This window comes from Amblyomma maculatum, chromosome 1 (assembly GCF_055883805.1).
Source record: "Amblyomma maculatum isolate TAMU_Amacu chromosome 1, ASM5588380v1, whole genome shotgun sequence".
Classification (NCBI taxonomy): Eukaryota; Metazoa; Arthropoda; class Arachnida; order Ixodida; family Ixodidae; genus Amblyomma; species Amblyomma maculatum.
The window spans coordinates 45874606-45887610 of record NC_139344.1 but is presented as its reverse complement, the minus strand read 5'-3'; the positions used below and the strand labels follow the sequence as shown (position 1 = coordinate 45887610).

Here is a 13005-nt window from a genome sequence, read left to right as displayed (position 1 = left end):
CCTTTTGGGGCTCTCCGTTTTTGCAAAACACTCTCACAAACTGCTAGTACGACGTCCACGAGAAAACTTGCCTCTTGAAGAAGTCTGAACTGATCTTGATTGCTATCGGCCATGCGATGCGTGCATGATTTATGTACGGCTCCGTGAAGATTAAAAATAATTAAGAAATCGTCAACGTATCTGAACACTTTTACAACATAAGGGTAGAGAGGTTGGCTTGAATGCGCTTATAAACAGCGGATAAAAATATGTTGCATAACACAGGTACAACCGCAGAACCGATACAATTGCCTCTTTTTTTAATATAAAAATGCCTTCTGAAATGATAGCTATTGAAGCAAGGTAGAATTCCAACATGGCAAGGAACGAATCGCTGCCAGTTCCCACGCCGTTTTGTTAGGCTGTTTTCCCGCTTTCTGAAATTGTATCACGGAGCACATTGAAGGAATTCCGGAAAAACTGGTGGTCCATGTCGGCGATATCCACTCTATTCCGCTGCACTTCCAGCTCGTGTTCGAACATGGCCACAAATACAGGTGAGCGAGCGGCAATGATAGCTTTGTGGGCGTAGAGCTCCCGCCAATTGACACTCAGGACGACATCGCTGAACTTCTGGCTTTCAAACAAGTGACTAAAGTCATCAGACAGCCGGCACTGAGGGACCTTGAACTCTTTTGTGTTCATCTGCCCCGAAATATTCACCAAGTCTGAAACAACGCTCACTTTACAATAGAGTGTGAGCTTGTCGTCAAAGAGGAGTTCGTTCGTATTCTCTAGAAGACATCTTTTCGAATGAACTTCTTGAAGCCCCAGTCCTTGCCGTAGAAAACGTGGTATGCCATTTTACACGCCATAACCTTGGTCTCTTCCCGCTTGGCATTGAAGATGAAAAATCTGAACTTGGCGGGTACCTTACTTTTATTGCTGTCCCCCAAGCAGCAGGTACAGGGATAGGTAATCATTACTCTTCTCGTCCAGGCCGTTAGGGTTCATCCTTAGGCACCACTTCAGGCTATCGTTGGCCGCTGCAGAAAATGATGAGCTTTTGATAATTTCTCCCACTTTCTCTCGGCGGAAACTGAAGTTGTTGATCGTCCACATGAAGGATGTATAGATGACGTTCACATGTGTGTAGTCAAAGTTCTCAGCTCCGGGCGTGTTGACCACGTTCAGCGGCAGGCAGAGAATGGCCATGCTTCTATACAACTCCGGCAGGATCTCACCGCGCGCAACGGCGGTGGCACCAGCTGCGGCAGCCAGAAGCCCCGACCCAGCCGCACTGCCCCGATGCTGAGCAAGCCGCCTTGAAAGGGCTCTTCCTCCCAGTGGGTGCCCTGACGCAGTGCACACAGATACCCTTTCCGAAGGATTGAACTCCTTAGCGAAGACGAACTTAGTGACGGTGTAAGCTGGTCCCAAGGCGGCCCCATGAGCCGCGAACGGATTGGCCTCGGGTATAGCAGCCGCCGAACGGTGTTCTTGCCTGAACACAGCCGCATCGCCAAAACGTCTGCCTGGCCTGCTTGTGAGTACCTCGAGGCTCCCTCCTCCCGATGGCGTCCTTGAGAGTACCTCGAGGCTCCCTCCTCCCAATGGCGGCCTTCGCGCAGTGCCAGCAGATACTCTTTCCTCAGTACGAAGCTCCTTGGCGAAGAATGGCGTAGTTACGGCGTACGCTGGTCCCACGGTGACGCCATGAGCCGCGAGCGGAGTGACATTGGGTACAGCAGCAGCCTGACGGTGGTCGTGCATGGAAAAAGCTGCATGGATACCAAGTAGAGCAGTCTTCCTGCCGGCGCTTGCGACTTTAGGCCTGTATGACGTGCGCCAGCATTCGTGTCGGCGCATTAGTACAGCCAATAACCGGGTGGCGAAGAAAGTGGGAATCCGAAGTGCGAAGAGAATGACTAATATTTGATAACCGCCTTCTTTTTCACCTAGCGGCACAAGTGCGTGCCACGAGACTGCAAACGGACATTCGTTTTCTTTCTTCTCTTGTATTCGTGGCGAGAGAGCAATAACGGCTATATGAGAAATTTTCTCTGTGATGATTATATTCAACGTATGCTTTGGATCTGATATTTAACGTCGCGTAAACAAATTAGATCTATCTTTAAAATCCCAAAGTAACATTTCATCTGCACAATTGATATCGCCGCACCAAGTACTCCTTTGCCCAAACATACCTCATGAACATTGCCTAACATGTTAATCATCATCCGTCGTACTATACCAACTGCAGAGCGAAGGCATCTCCCATATTCCTCCAATTAACCCGGTCCTGTGTTAACTGCATGCACTGAACACCTGCGAACTTTTTAACCTCATCTGCCCACCTAACTTTCTGCCGCCCCCTGCTACGCTTTCCTTCCCTTGGAATTCGGTTTGTTACCCTAAGTGGCCATCGGTTATCCTCTCTTTGTACAACATGCCCTGCCCATGCCCATTTCTTTTTCATGATTTTCGCTAGAATGTCAGTGACTTGAGTTATTTCTCTGACCCACTCTGCACGCTTCCTATCTCTTAATGTTACCCCTACCATTTGTCGCTCCGTAGCCCTCTGAGTTGTCCTCAACTTAAGTAGAACCCTCTCGGTTAGCCTCCACGTTTCAGCCCCATAGTTGAGTACAGGTAAGATGCAACTGTTGTATACTTTCCTCTCGAGCGATACCGGTAAGCTGCTAGTCATAATCTGCGCGTGTTAGCCAAATGCGCTCATCCCAATCTTATTATCCTTGTTACTTCCCTTTCATGGTCCGGATCTGCGGTTACTACCTGTCCTAAGTAGACATATTCGCCTACTACTTCCAGTGCTTCGCTACCTTACGTAAACTGCTGTTCCTTCCTTAGGCTGTTGAACGGTATCTGAGTCTTCTGCATATTGATTTTCAAGCCTACCTTTCTATTTTTCCTTTCTAGGTCGTCGATCATTATTTGCGGCTCATTTCCTGAGTTACTTAGCAAGACAATGTCACCAGTAAATTGCAGATTACTGAGGTATTCTCCACCTACCCTTATCCCTAACTGCTCCCATTCCAAGTCTCTCTGAATACTCTGAATGCTTCATCTAAGTACTGAGAAGATCGTGTGTAACACCTTTCTTTATGGGAATTTTGTTACTTCCTTTATGCAGAACTAAGGTCTGTGCAGCCACAACATATATCTTCCAGCACTTTCACGTACCGCATGTCTACCCCCTGATTTCACAATGCCTGCATCACCGCCGAGATCTCTACTGAGTGAAATGATTTTTCGTCGTCAATCACTGCTATGTATAAGGGCAGGTTATAATCCGTTTTTATTTCTATCACCTGGTTAAAGGTATGTATATGATCGACCGTAGACTGCGCTTTCCGAAAGCCTACTTGATCTTTTGCTCTGTTGCAGTCTAAAGTTGTCCTGATTCTGTTAGCGATTATCTTGGTAAATACCTTGTATATAATAGACAGTAGGCTGATTGGTCTGTAATTTTGTCAAGTTTTGAGTGTCCCCTTTCTTATGAATTAAGATAATGTTTGCGTTCTTTCGTGGTTCCGGTACCGTCGATGACACCAGGCACTGCGTATACAAGGTGGACAGTTTTTCTAGCATGATATCCCCCCCCCCTCCACCGCCGTCCTTCAACAAATCAATAGTTACCTAATCCTCTCCAGCAGCTGTCCCCCTTTTCGTAGTTTCTAATGCTCTCTTAACTCCATCCTTCGTCACCGCGGAACGTCTGACTGCATTTTCCCTACCGCCTATTTCATTATTGTCCTGACTTCTTTGGCTACTCTAGAGATAAGTATAGAACTCCTCGGCTACTTCGACTATCTTGTCCATATTCGTGATGGCATTGCCCGCCCTGTCCCTTAGCGCATATATCTAATTTTTGCCTATGCCCAATTTCGTCTTCTCCCGTTCTTTACAGTATGCTCAATTTTCTCCACGTTATACTTCCTTATATACTTTGCGCTTATTGATTACCTTTGATATATCTGTCAATTCTACTTGGTCTATTGGATTGGAAGCTTTCATAGTTTGGCGTTTCATAATCGAAGCTTTCGTCTCCCTAGCTTACCGGTATCCTAACTATTCTACCACCTACTTCTACAGCGCTCTCAGTAATGATATCTCTGAAAATTGTTCATTACTTCTAGGCTAATGTCCTCCCATGATTAGTACTACACAGCCTCGGCCTTCAATTAATCAACACCGGCGGCGGAGCAGCTGACCACGGTGGCGGTCAGACCTGTGACGCAGCGGGGTGTGCAAAGAATCTCTGGCTCCGCTGGACAGGCCGCCATTGGAAACTGAACCTGGCAATGTTTAACTCTAGACCTCCAGCTAGTGAAGCTGGTTTAGCAGTGCTATTGAAAGAACTAGAGGTTATATGAAATGGGATGGAATATGGCACAGTGAGGTTAGGAGGTCGAATGAGCCATATACTCAACTGAAGGACGGGTATGTACTGTGTTATCGAGATTTAAGCGACAATTAGGAGTAGGTTTTCTTACAAAAAGTATACAGCTGGTAATATAGATGAATTCTATAGCATTATGAGAGGGTGGCAGGCCTCGTAATTGAGCTTAACAAGCTGTGTAAACTAGAAGTCGTACATGACTACGCACCTTCATGTAGTCACAAGGACCAGGCAGTTTGAAACTTGTATGAAGACGTAGAATTGGCAATGCGGAAAAGAAAGACGCAGTATACTGTATCAATGGGCGAGTTCAATGCCAATGTAGGGAAAACGCATGGCAGGAAACCAGGCAGTAGGTGACTATGGCATTGGTTCTAGGAATCGCAGGGGAGAGTTACTAGTTGAGTTTGCAAAGCGCAATAACTTAAGAATCATGAACACCTTTTTCAGCAAACGGGAGAACCGGAACTGAATATGGAAAAATGCTAACGGGGAGACAAAATGAAATTGACTACATAGTGTGTTCTAATCCCTCCATTATGCAGGGTGTAGAGGTAATCAGGAAGGTGCGATGCAGTGAGCACAGGATGGTAATGTCTCAAAGTCTAAATCTAAAGAGGTAACGAAAAATATTAGAAGAAAGAAGTTCGTCAAGCGATTAGCGGTGAGGGGGAGGGAAGAAGAGTTCAGGATCTCGCTACAGCATAGATATTTAGCTCTAACAGAGGATGACGACATTAGCCTAATACGCTATTTCGAATCTAATTTGCTCGTGTTTGATGCAATGTTCTTTTTACAATGTACCCAAATCAATCATGTCGATGAAATTTTCGTTAGAGACAATAAGACTGTCTACGTGGGAGAATACAAAAAGAAATTCCATATTTGTGTGGCCTGAATTTCCTTGGAACATTTGTGAATTGATTAGCATTCATTGTTATATTGCGTTTGTGTGTTTGTTGCACAGGAAACCGGCGATATTCGCTCCTTCTCGCTAAAAAGCGACCAGAGTTTCCTAGTTTTGCACAGTCCGGATGTAGCCATAATCAATTCGAGGTTTAATGTACAGTTAGTTCAAGCTTTGCTTCAGTGCGTTCAGTTCTGTAAATATCAATTGCTGTGGCACAGAGACAGACGAGGTAAGAAGTGGCTTGCACAATTCATTAGAGGGATTGGTTGGTGGATGGGGGGAGGAGGGGGGGGGAGAAAAAGGGAAGTGCAGGAGACTGATCACACGCGAGATCCTGAAAAAGGCAAAATAAGGCGTCACAGGCTATTCAGCGGAATCTATATCATATCTAAAAACTTACATTCTTTTCTAAGGATCTTGCTCGAAGCCGTGCTAACGCGGGCACTCCCACTCTTGTAGTCCTCTAACAATTCGCGCGAGATTGTGTCTTTACTCTTGCGGACATTGCTAGTTTCTTCAGGCTTGCGTCTTCTTTTCTTCCTTCCCGCATTCCTTGTTATGAAGCGGCCGAATTGAACCAGTTCTATCGTTCAAGTGCAAATTGTGCTCTCTGAAACCTTCATTGATATAATGTCTCGTTTGTCCAACGCAAATTTTCCCGCACGCTAGTGGGTTGCTATAAACAACCCCAAAGCACATTCCCCAAATGGGTCCGCATATTTGGTTTGAAACACTTTTTTTATCTTTTCCGGAATTTATCATTCGGCACAATGAAGCGAGCTTCCTGCGGACAACAAAACTCGGCGGGAACGTTATACGTGGCCGCCACATGCTTTAGATTATGCGAAACTTTCTGGGACTATGGAATTTCCACTGGCTTAGTTCTCTTTTACGGCGCTTTGCTTTCAACATTGTTGCTTTTTTCTTCAACTTTCTAAGTAACTCCTCAGTGACAGAGCTTAAAACCGAAGGAAACAACCTGTTCTATTGCCTCCGAATCTGGCCCTCAAAGTTTTTCTGTAGTTTGTGACTGCACGATACTCAGAGAGGATTCTTCATCAATGTCTAAATTCTATGTCTATATCGTATAACTGCAAAGAGTGTACCCTAGGCCGAACTTTAGCGCTCTTGGCGTGGCCCAGGACTGGTCGTCCGGGTCGCTACTGGCGAGAACAAGTTCTCATTTTTCATGCGAAGTTGCTTTGACCATATCGAGCGGAGGCGGATCCTCCGCGCCATCCCATAATGTATGGTCTAATGTGGCAGGCTCGCCGCACAATGTGCTGAACGGGGTTGCTAGGTCAGGACAGATATTCGAGTAAGTCCAGGGGTATGGCTGCAAACGCGTTCGGGGGCACCTGCAGGTGGTAGCCTGTTCTCAGCTGAGCGAAACGTGAGGAGGAGGCAGGGTTGCTCTAAGCTTCTTTTCATCATCATCATCAGCCTGGCTGTACCCACTGCAGGGCGAAGGGCTCTCCCATATTTCTCCAATTAACCCGGTTCTGTGCTAGCTGCATCCACTCGACCCCTGCGAACTTCTTAACCTCATCCTCCCACCTAACTTTCTGCCGCCCCCTGCTAAGCTCCTTTTAATAGTTCTTATGTGGATCGGGAGCTTCCGGACGTGCAAGCTGGGTTTCGCAGGGGCAGAGGAACTAGAAACCAGATTGCCAACCTTCGCTGGATCATGGAAAAGGCAAGAGTGTTCCAGAAACCCATCTACTTCTGCTTTATTGGTTATGCGAAAGCGTTTGACTGCGTAGATCACAGCAGATTGTGGCAATCTCTCCAAGAGATCGGAGTTCCAATTCACCTCATCTGTCTCCTCAGGAACCTGTATGAAGGGCAAGAGGCCACAGTCAGAACTGGGCATGGTCTTAGTGATTGGTTTCCGATCGAGAAAGGAGTGAGGCAAGGCTGCATACTGTCGCCCCGCCTATTTAACCTATATGCAGAGTGCATCATGAGGAAGGCCGGTCTGGACGAGTCTTCAGCTGGAGTGAAGATTGCTGGAAAACGTATCAACAACCTTAGATTTGCGGATGATACCACTTTAATGGCAGAAAGTGAAGTGGAACTCAAGAGACGTCTGATGCGCGTACAAGAAGAGAGTGAGAAGTTTGGGCTTAAACTGAACATTAAAAAGACAAAGATCATGGCGTCTTGCCCTATCAAGTCCTGGAGCATCAATGGGCAAGAAGTGGAAGCTGTGACAGATTTTCTGTTCTTGGGCTCCAAGATTACCCCTGAAGGAGACTGCAGCCATGAAATTAGGAGACGCCTGCTTCTGGGAAAGAGAGCCATGGCTAGCCTTGACCGCGTAATAAAGAGCAGAGACATTACACTGCCGACTAAGATCCGTATAACTCGGGCTATGGTCTTTCCAGTTGTGATGTATGGATGCGAGAGTTGGAGTGTGAAGAAGGCTGACCGCAGAAGAATTGACGCGTTTGATTTGTGGTGCTGGCGGAGACTCTTGAGAGTTCCTTGGACGGCCAGAAGATCAAATCAGACGATATTATCGACCATAAACCCTGACTGCTCATTGGAGGGTCATCTTTGGTCATCTGATGAGAAGAGAGGAGTCGCTGGAGAAAGGTTTGATGTTGGGAAAGGTTGAGGGTCACCGGAGAAGGGGTAGGCAGCGAAAGCGATGGTTAGATGGCATCCTCGAGGCGCTGCAGATGAAGTTATGTGATGTTAGGAAGATAGTGAGAGACCGGAAAGCGTGGCGTGATATGGTCCATAGGGTCACGAAGAGTCGGACGCGACTGAACGACTGAACTGAACTGAATGGCCTGGTACGTATACAGTGCTTTACCTGTATGGCACCCGTTTTCTAGACCCCCAACCGACTCTGCTGACAAAGCCTCCAGCATAATCGGAAAGCGTGGCGTGATATGGTTCATAGGGTCACGAAGAGTCGGACACGACTGAACTACTGAGCTGAACTGAATGGCCTGGTACGTATACAGTGCTTTACCTGTATGTCACCCGTTTTCTAGACCCCCAACCGACTCTGCTGACAAAGCTTCGAGCATAATGGTGAAAGTCCCGTTATCCAGGACGCCGCAATGAAATGGGACTCATAACAGATCCACACCCGCGCTTCTGTCTTTTGTCGAGCTGTATACTGATGTAGAGGTTTTGTTCCCCCCTTTTTCCTGAGAACTTCTACTAGGGTGTAATCTCTCTTGGCTCCATATGCTGCATCGCTGTAATGTTCCTGCGAGCTAGCAATGCGGCGAGTAAATCGTGCTTCCTCACCACACGAAACTGATGGTATGCCTTATAGTTGGCTAGTGAAACTAGCCCCCTATCATCCTTTAGTGCTATTATGTCAGGTTTCGACTCAGCATTTCGAATGTGCAGGTGTCCCTTATTTCTTCCGAACCCCGGTTCTACTGCTACATGCTGATTCCCAATTTCTAACAAATTAGCTGCGTAAAGCTCATTGAAGCTGCCGTTTATATGCATAATTCACTGATAAATTTTGGTCTGTGGGGTGGTGATCCTGGCCTCCGTAGGTTTGGCTTGATTTGGTTTATACGGTGTAACGTCCCAAACAACTCATGCTATCAGGGACGCCGTATGGGAGGGATTACAATAATTTCGACCACCTGTGGTTCTTAAACGCGCGCTAAAGTTGCACAGTGCTTGGGCGCCTTATACCCTCTTTACACGGCCGGCTTAACCATGGTTACGCTTAACCGAGGTTACCAAACTTATTCACGGTTAACCGCCAATTGCGGTTAGCTGTGCTTACACAGCACGCCGCCGTTCTCGGTTACGGCCGCCATTGCCCATAAAGTACAACCGAAGCGACGCGGTGATCTGCGGAACGGAGCAGCATTTACAAATATCTTATTTATAACGTAGTTTCCGGAGTGCCGTTCGACAAGGCGTCAACAGCGCGGTCAAGCCCCGCACGATGACAGCACCTCATCGACCACCGTAAACACCGCCGCGTTGGCCCCTCCTCCTGCAGACCGTACGCGAACGACACGGCGGCTCGCTAGCGCCGACGTCAGATATAAAGCGTGCTAAATTTATTGGCATCTGGAATACTGAACGAACATCAGGATTGAATCACTCTTGAGGATCAGCTGACCAGCGGCAAATCGCTGGCATAACCGCGATACTATCAAGTTTCTGCTGAAGCCAGCTGCCGCCGGTGCATTGCGGCTCACCGCTCTGCTTATACTAGCTCTGCGATTAATGCGTCGCCAAAGTTAATCATATCGTTATTTTACGGCGGCAAAATAGGATTCACAATAAAGAAGTTTCATGAGTACACCATTTCGACAGCGTTGATCAGTTCCAAACCGCCGCGGCTTGGAAGAGAAATAATTTAGGCCTATGGACGAGTAGGGGGTTACGCACCCCGCCATCGTTCGCCGCGCTTTCACGCTTCACCGCCGCGGTAATGTACCTCAGCCTGCTCGCAGCATTCCGCGCTGTAAGCGTTGCGAACTTGTGCATTATCATGATAAAGCTAAGACCGCACATTTTTTGACGTTCCGCGCTCAGCACCAAGCCGCGCAAACGATACTGCAGACACAGGACGGGGCTTCAGTACACAGACGCTTGGCTGTAGGCCGTAACCGAAGACGCCGGTCGGCACAGTAGACACTGCCTATTCAATACGGGCAAATTAGTAAACTGTTGAAGCAGACGCGCTCGTATGCTTCGCGCACTCGGGTGCAGACGAGGTGCCTCCGTCAACAAACGCCGCCATAACCTCTGTTAACGACGCAAACCGAGGTCGCCAAACTCTGTTTGCGATAACCGCGGTTAGGGGTGTAACCATGGTTTGGTCTACCGTGTAAATGGGCTAACCACAGTTTCGCGAAACCCCAGTTACGCTAACCGTGGTTAACTCTGCCCGTGTAAAGAGGGTATTAGGCTTTGCTTCTATCGGTACGCCGCCACCGCTGACGGGATGGAACCTAGTTCTCCAGGCTCAGTAATCGAGCGCTCTAAGCTCTGAGCCACTGCGGTGTTGTTAATAACGATACATTTGGAATTATTTCTGTAACTATTTGATACTTTGGGCCTTACTGAGCGCGGATGTTTATTTTATATATTGAGAATATTTTGTGTCCTCTCCTCTCGATGAAGTGTTTCAGTGCATTAGCACTAGGGGTCTAAGACCACAAGCCGTTGTTTGTGCGTCCGTCTGAAAACAGCTAGACTTGCCGAAAAGAATAAAAAAATGGCCACAGACACTTAAGGCAACTTACGCGCGCAAAGCATTATATTCGCGCGGGTGAAAATATTTTCAAGTGAAGTTTGCGACATACATTAAAGTTCATTTCTGCTGGTATTGTATTGGCTGTGAGAGTTTGCGGTTTCGGCGTCGGCTACAGTGCACCAAGTGGCGTTTGGAAGCCGTAATCGCCGATACACTGGCTTCAAAGCGTACAATCGGTGGGACAGTCTTTCCGAAAACCATACAACCCAGGTAGTTGGCTCCGAATCCATGTATGTAACAGGGCACGTGGCGGCACTCCTAGAATACCTATGGTGAAGAAGCATGAGGAAGGGTTTACTCGTCAGCTGCAAGTTTCGGAACGCTGGAGGTGCCCACGAGCCATGTTAATACGCTTAGAAGCAGGTCCCTTGTTCTGTATTTGTTTTGTGTTTGTGCTTTTGACAAATACTGTACGTGTACCGTCAGTTCCAATCCCTCTCCCCACCTAGAAAATCATACGATATACTCCCCGCGGAGCACTTATACTACAAGCTGTTCAGTCACAGTTTTGATAATAAATTCGCAAAATTGCAGCCACATGAAGTTAACTAATGGCAAGTATATACCGGTTGTTTGAGCGAACACTTTTGAGAATTCATACAAAAAAGACGTTCACTAAGAACCAAATATATGCAGGAACGAGCTCTCAGCCTCGCCGTGTGCTATTTTCTGCAAAACTATTTTATTTACACAACAAAATATATAAATATCTAACTCTTTATTAACATACTTCGATTGTTAGCGCCATTAGGACTTTGTTTGAAACCGTGGCCAAGACGATGCCACGTTAGTTTTTGAAACGGTAAATAAAAGAATGGAGAAAACATTTTTCTAAAGCACAGCAGCGCTATGAAATACAGCGCGTTTTTTTCCGCACGAAAGCGAAACAGCGCATAGGGCGCGCACGATATATCTGCACATTTGACGTCCGCTGTTGACGTGTTGCAAGACAATAGCGCCCAATTTGAACTGCTCCATCTGCCATGCCGTGTCATATGAACTTAATTTCGTACCGTCACTCTCAAAAATAACGACCACGAATTTACGGTGAATTTCATTGAGCATGGCGCGAAGCTTAAAGCTCTACTCGAGGTGGCACGATGCCACTTGGAGCTCGAATTGAGCGCTGTAGACCCTGCGTCGCGACGCCTACTGACGTCGCATTTCAGGGCTTCAGAAAGTCATTTTTTTATAGAAAGTTGGGAAGCAATATGCGCGCTGTTTCGGGCCCATGCAAATGGCCCGCAAATACCGTTTTCAAAGCTCGCACGCGAGACGTGTATTCTGTCCAATGCACATGTACCCTTGCCGAAAGCATCGTCAATTTCTCTTTCCAGAAGTCATATGCGCTTCCATCGAGAGTGGAGTGAGACGCGGGCAAAGATGAATAAAGAGAACATGAAAATCGGAGGACAGTCACTCCTAAGTGGCTAGAATACCAAAACTTGAGAAAGTAGAACGTGACGTTTCAAATCTCTCTTCGTGCCACATGAGAGCTCGCTTTTTAAGCTCGTTTAATCGCTTTCTCACCACTAAATTCATTAAGGCAAGTCGGAGGAAACTGGCTCTAAACAAAGCACACAAATTAGAGACAATCCACTTAACTCGCACTAACAGCTAGTAGTTTAATTCCAGGAACGCAGACTATCTGCAGCCAAGTGATAAACATGAAAGGTTCCCATCATACATGTATCGTAAGAATACGCGCGCCGTTCGTGCAATGATCACCAGAAACGATAACTCCTTTGCTGATAACGATACTGATGGGCTGCTTATGCAATATTTGTCTCACTTTCTGCTTTCAACTGCTTCAAGTATTTTTAGTGCGATTTTATTTTGAGCCCTTTCAATGCACAATATTAGGACTCGTTCCGTCTGTCATTTACACATTTTCCCGTCTGCCCATGTGTGTTGTGTCCAATTTGTCCTTTATCAGCGACAGTTTCCTCAGTCAGGTTGAACCAACTTGTCGATAACACATTCTCTGTGCGATGTCAGTGCACGTTAAAGAACTCCAGGCGGTCGAAGTTTCCGGCGTCCTCCACTACTGCGTTTCTCATAGCCTGAATATGTTCTGGTTTTTTAATTAGGTGGTGCGAGTGTGGGTCCCGGACTGTCCATGCATATTCTACACCAGAGCGTATATTAGTGATATAGAATGCTTATTTGAAGTTAAGAAGTGCAGTTTTGAAGAATTTCGCTCAAATAAATGCAATAGAGTACTAGCTTTGTTAGCCAAGTAGTCTACATGTATGTTCCATGAACAGTCGGACGTGAAGTATACGCCTAAATGCTTGAAATTACCAACACGGTAAAGGGAGTTGCCATTGTTGTTGTATTTTGAGAGGAAGGACTCTCGTTTTCGTGTAAACGGAACACGACATTTTTTGATATTGAGGTGCGTATTCCACACATCAAAGTGTGATGCCACATAGTTCA

At 46.7% G+C, this 13005-nt stretch overlaps 1 pseudogene; it reads right to left on the bottom strand.

The window, feature by feature from the left end:
- Positions 1 to 396: 396 nt before the first annotated feature.
- LOC146202264 (speckle-type POZ protein B pseudogene) lies at positions 397 to 1752 on the bottom strand (annotated as a pseudogene).
- Positions 1753 to 13005: the final 11253 nt, after the last annotated feature.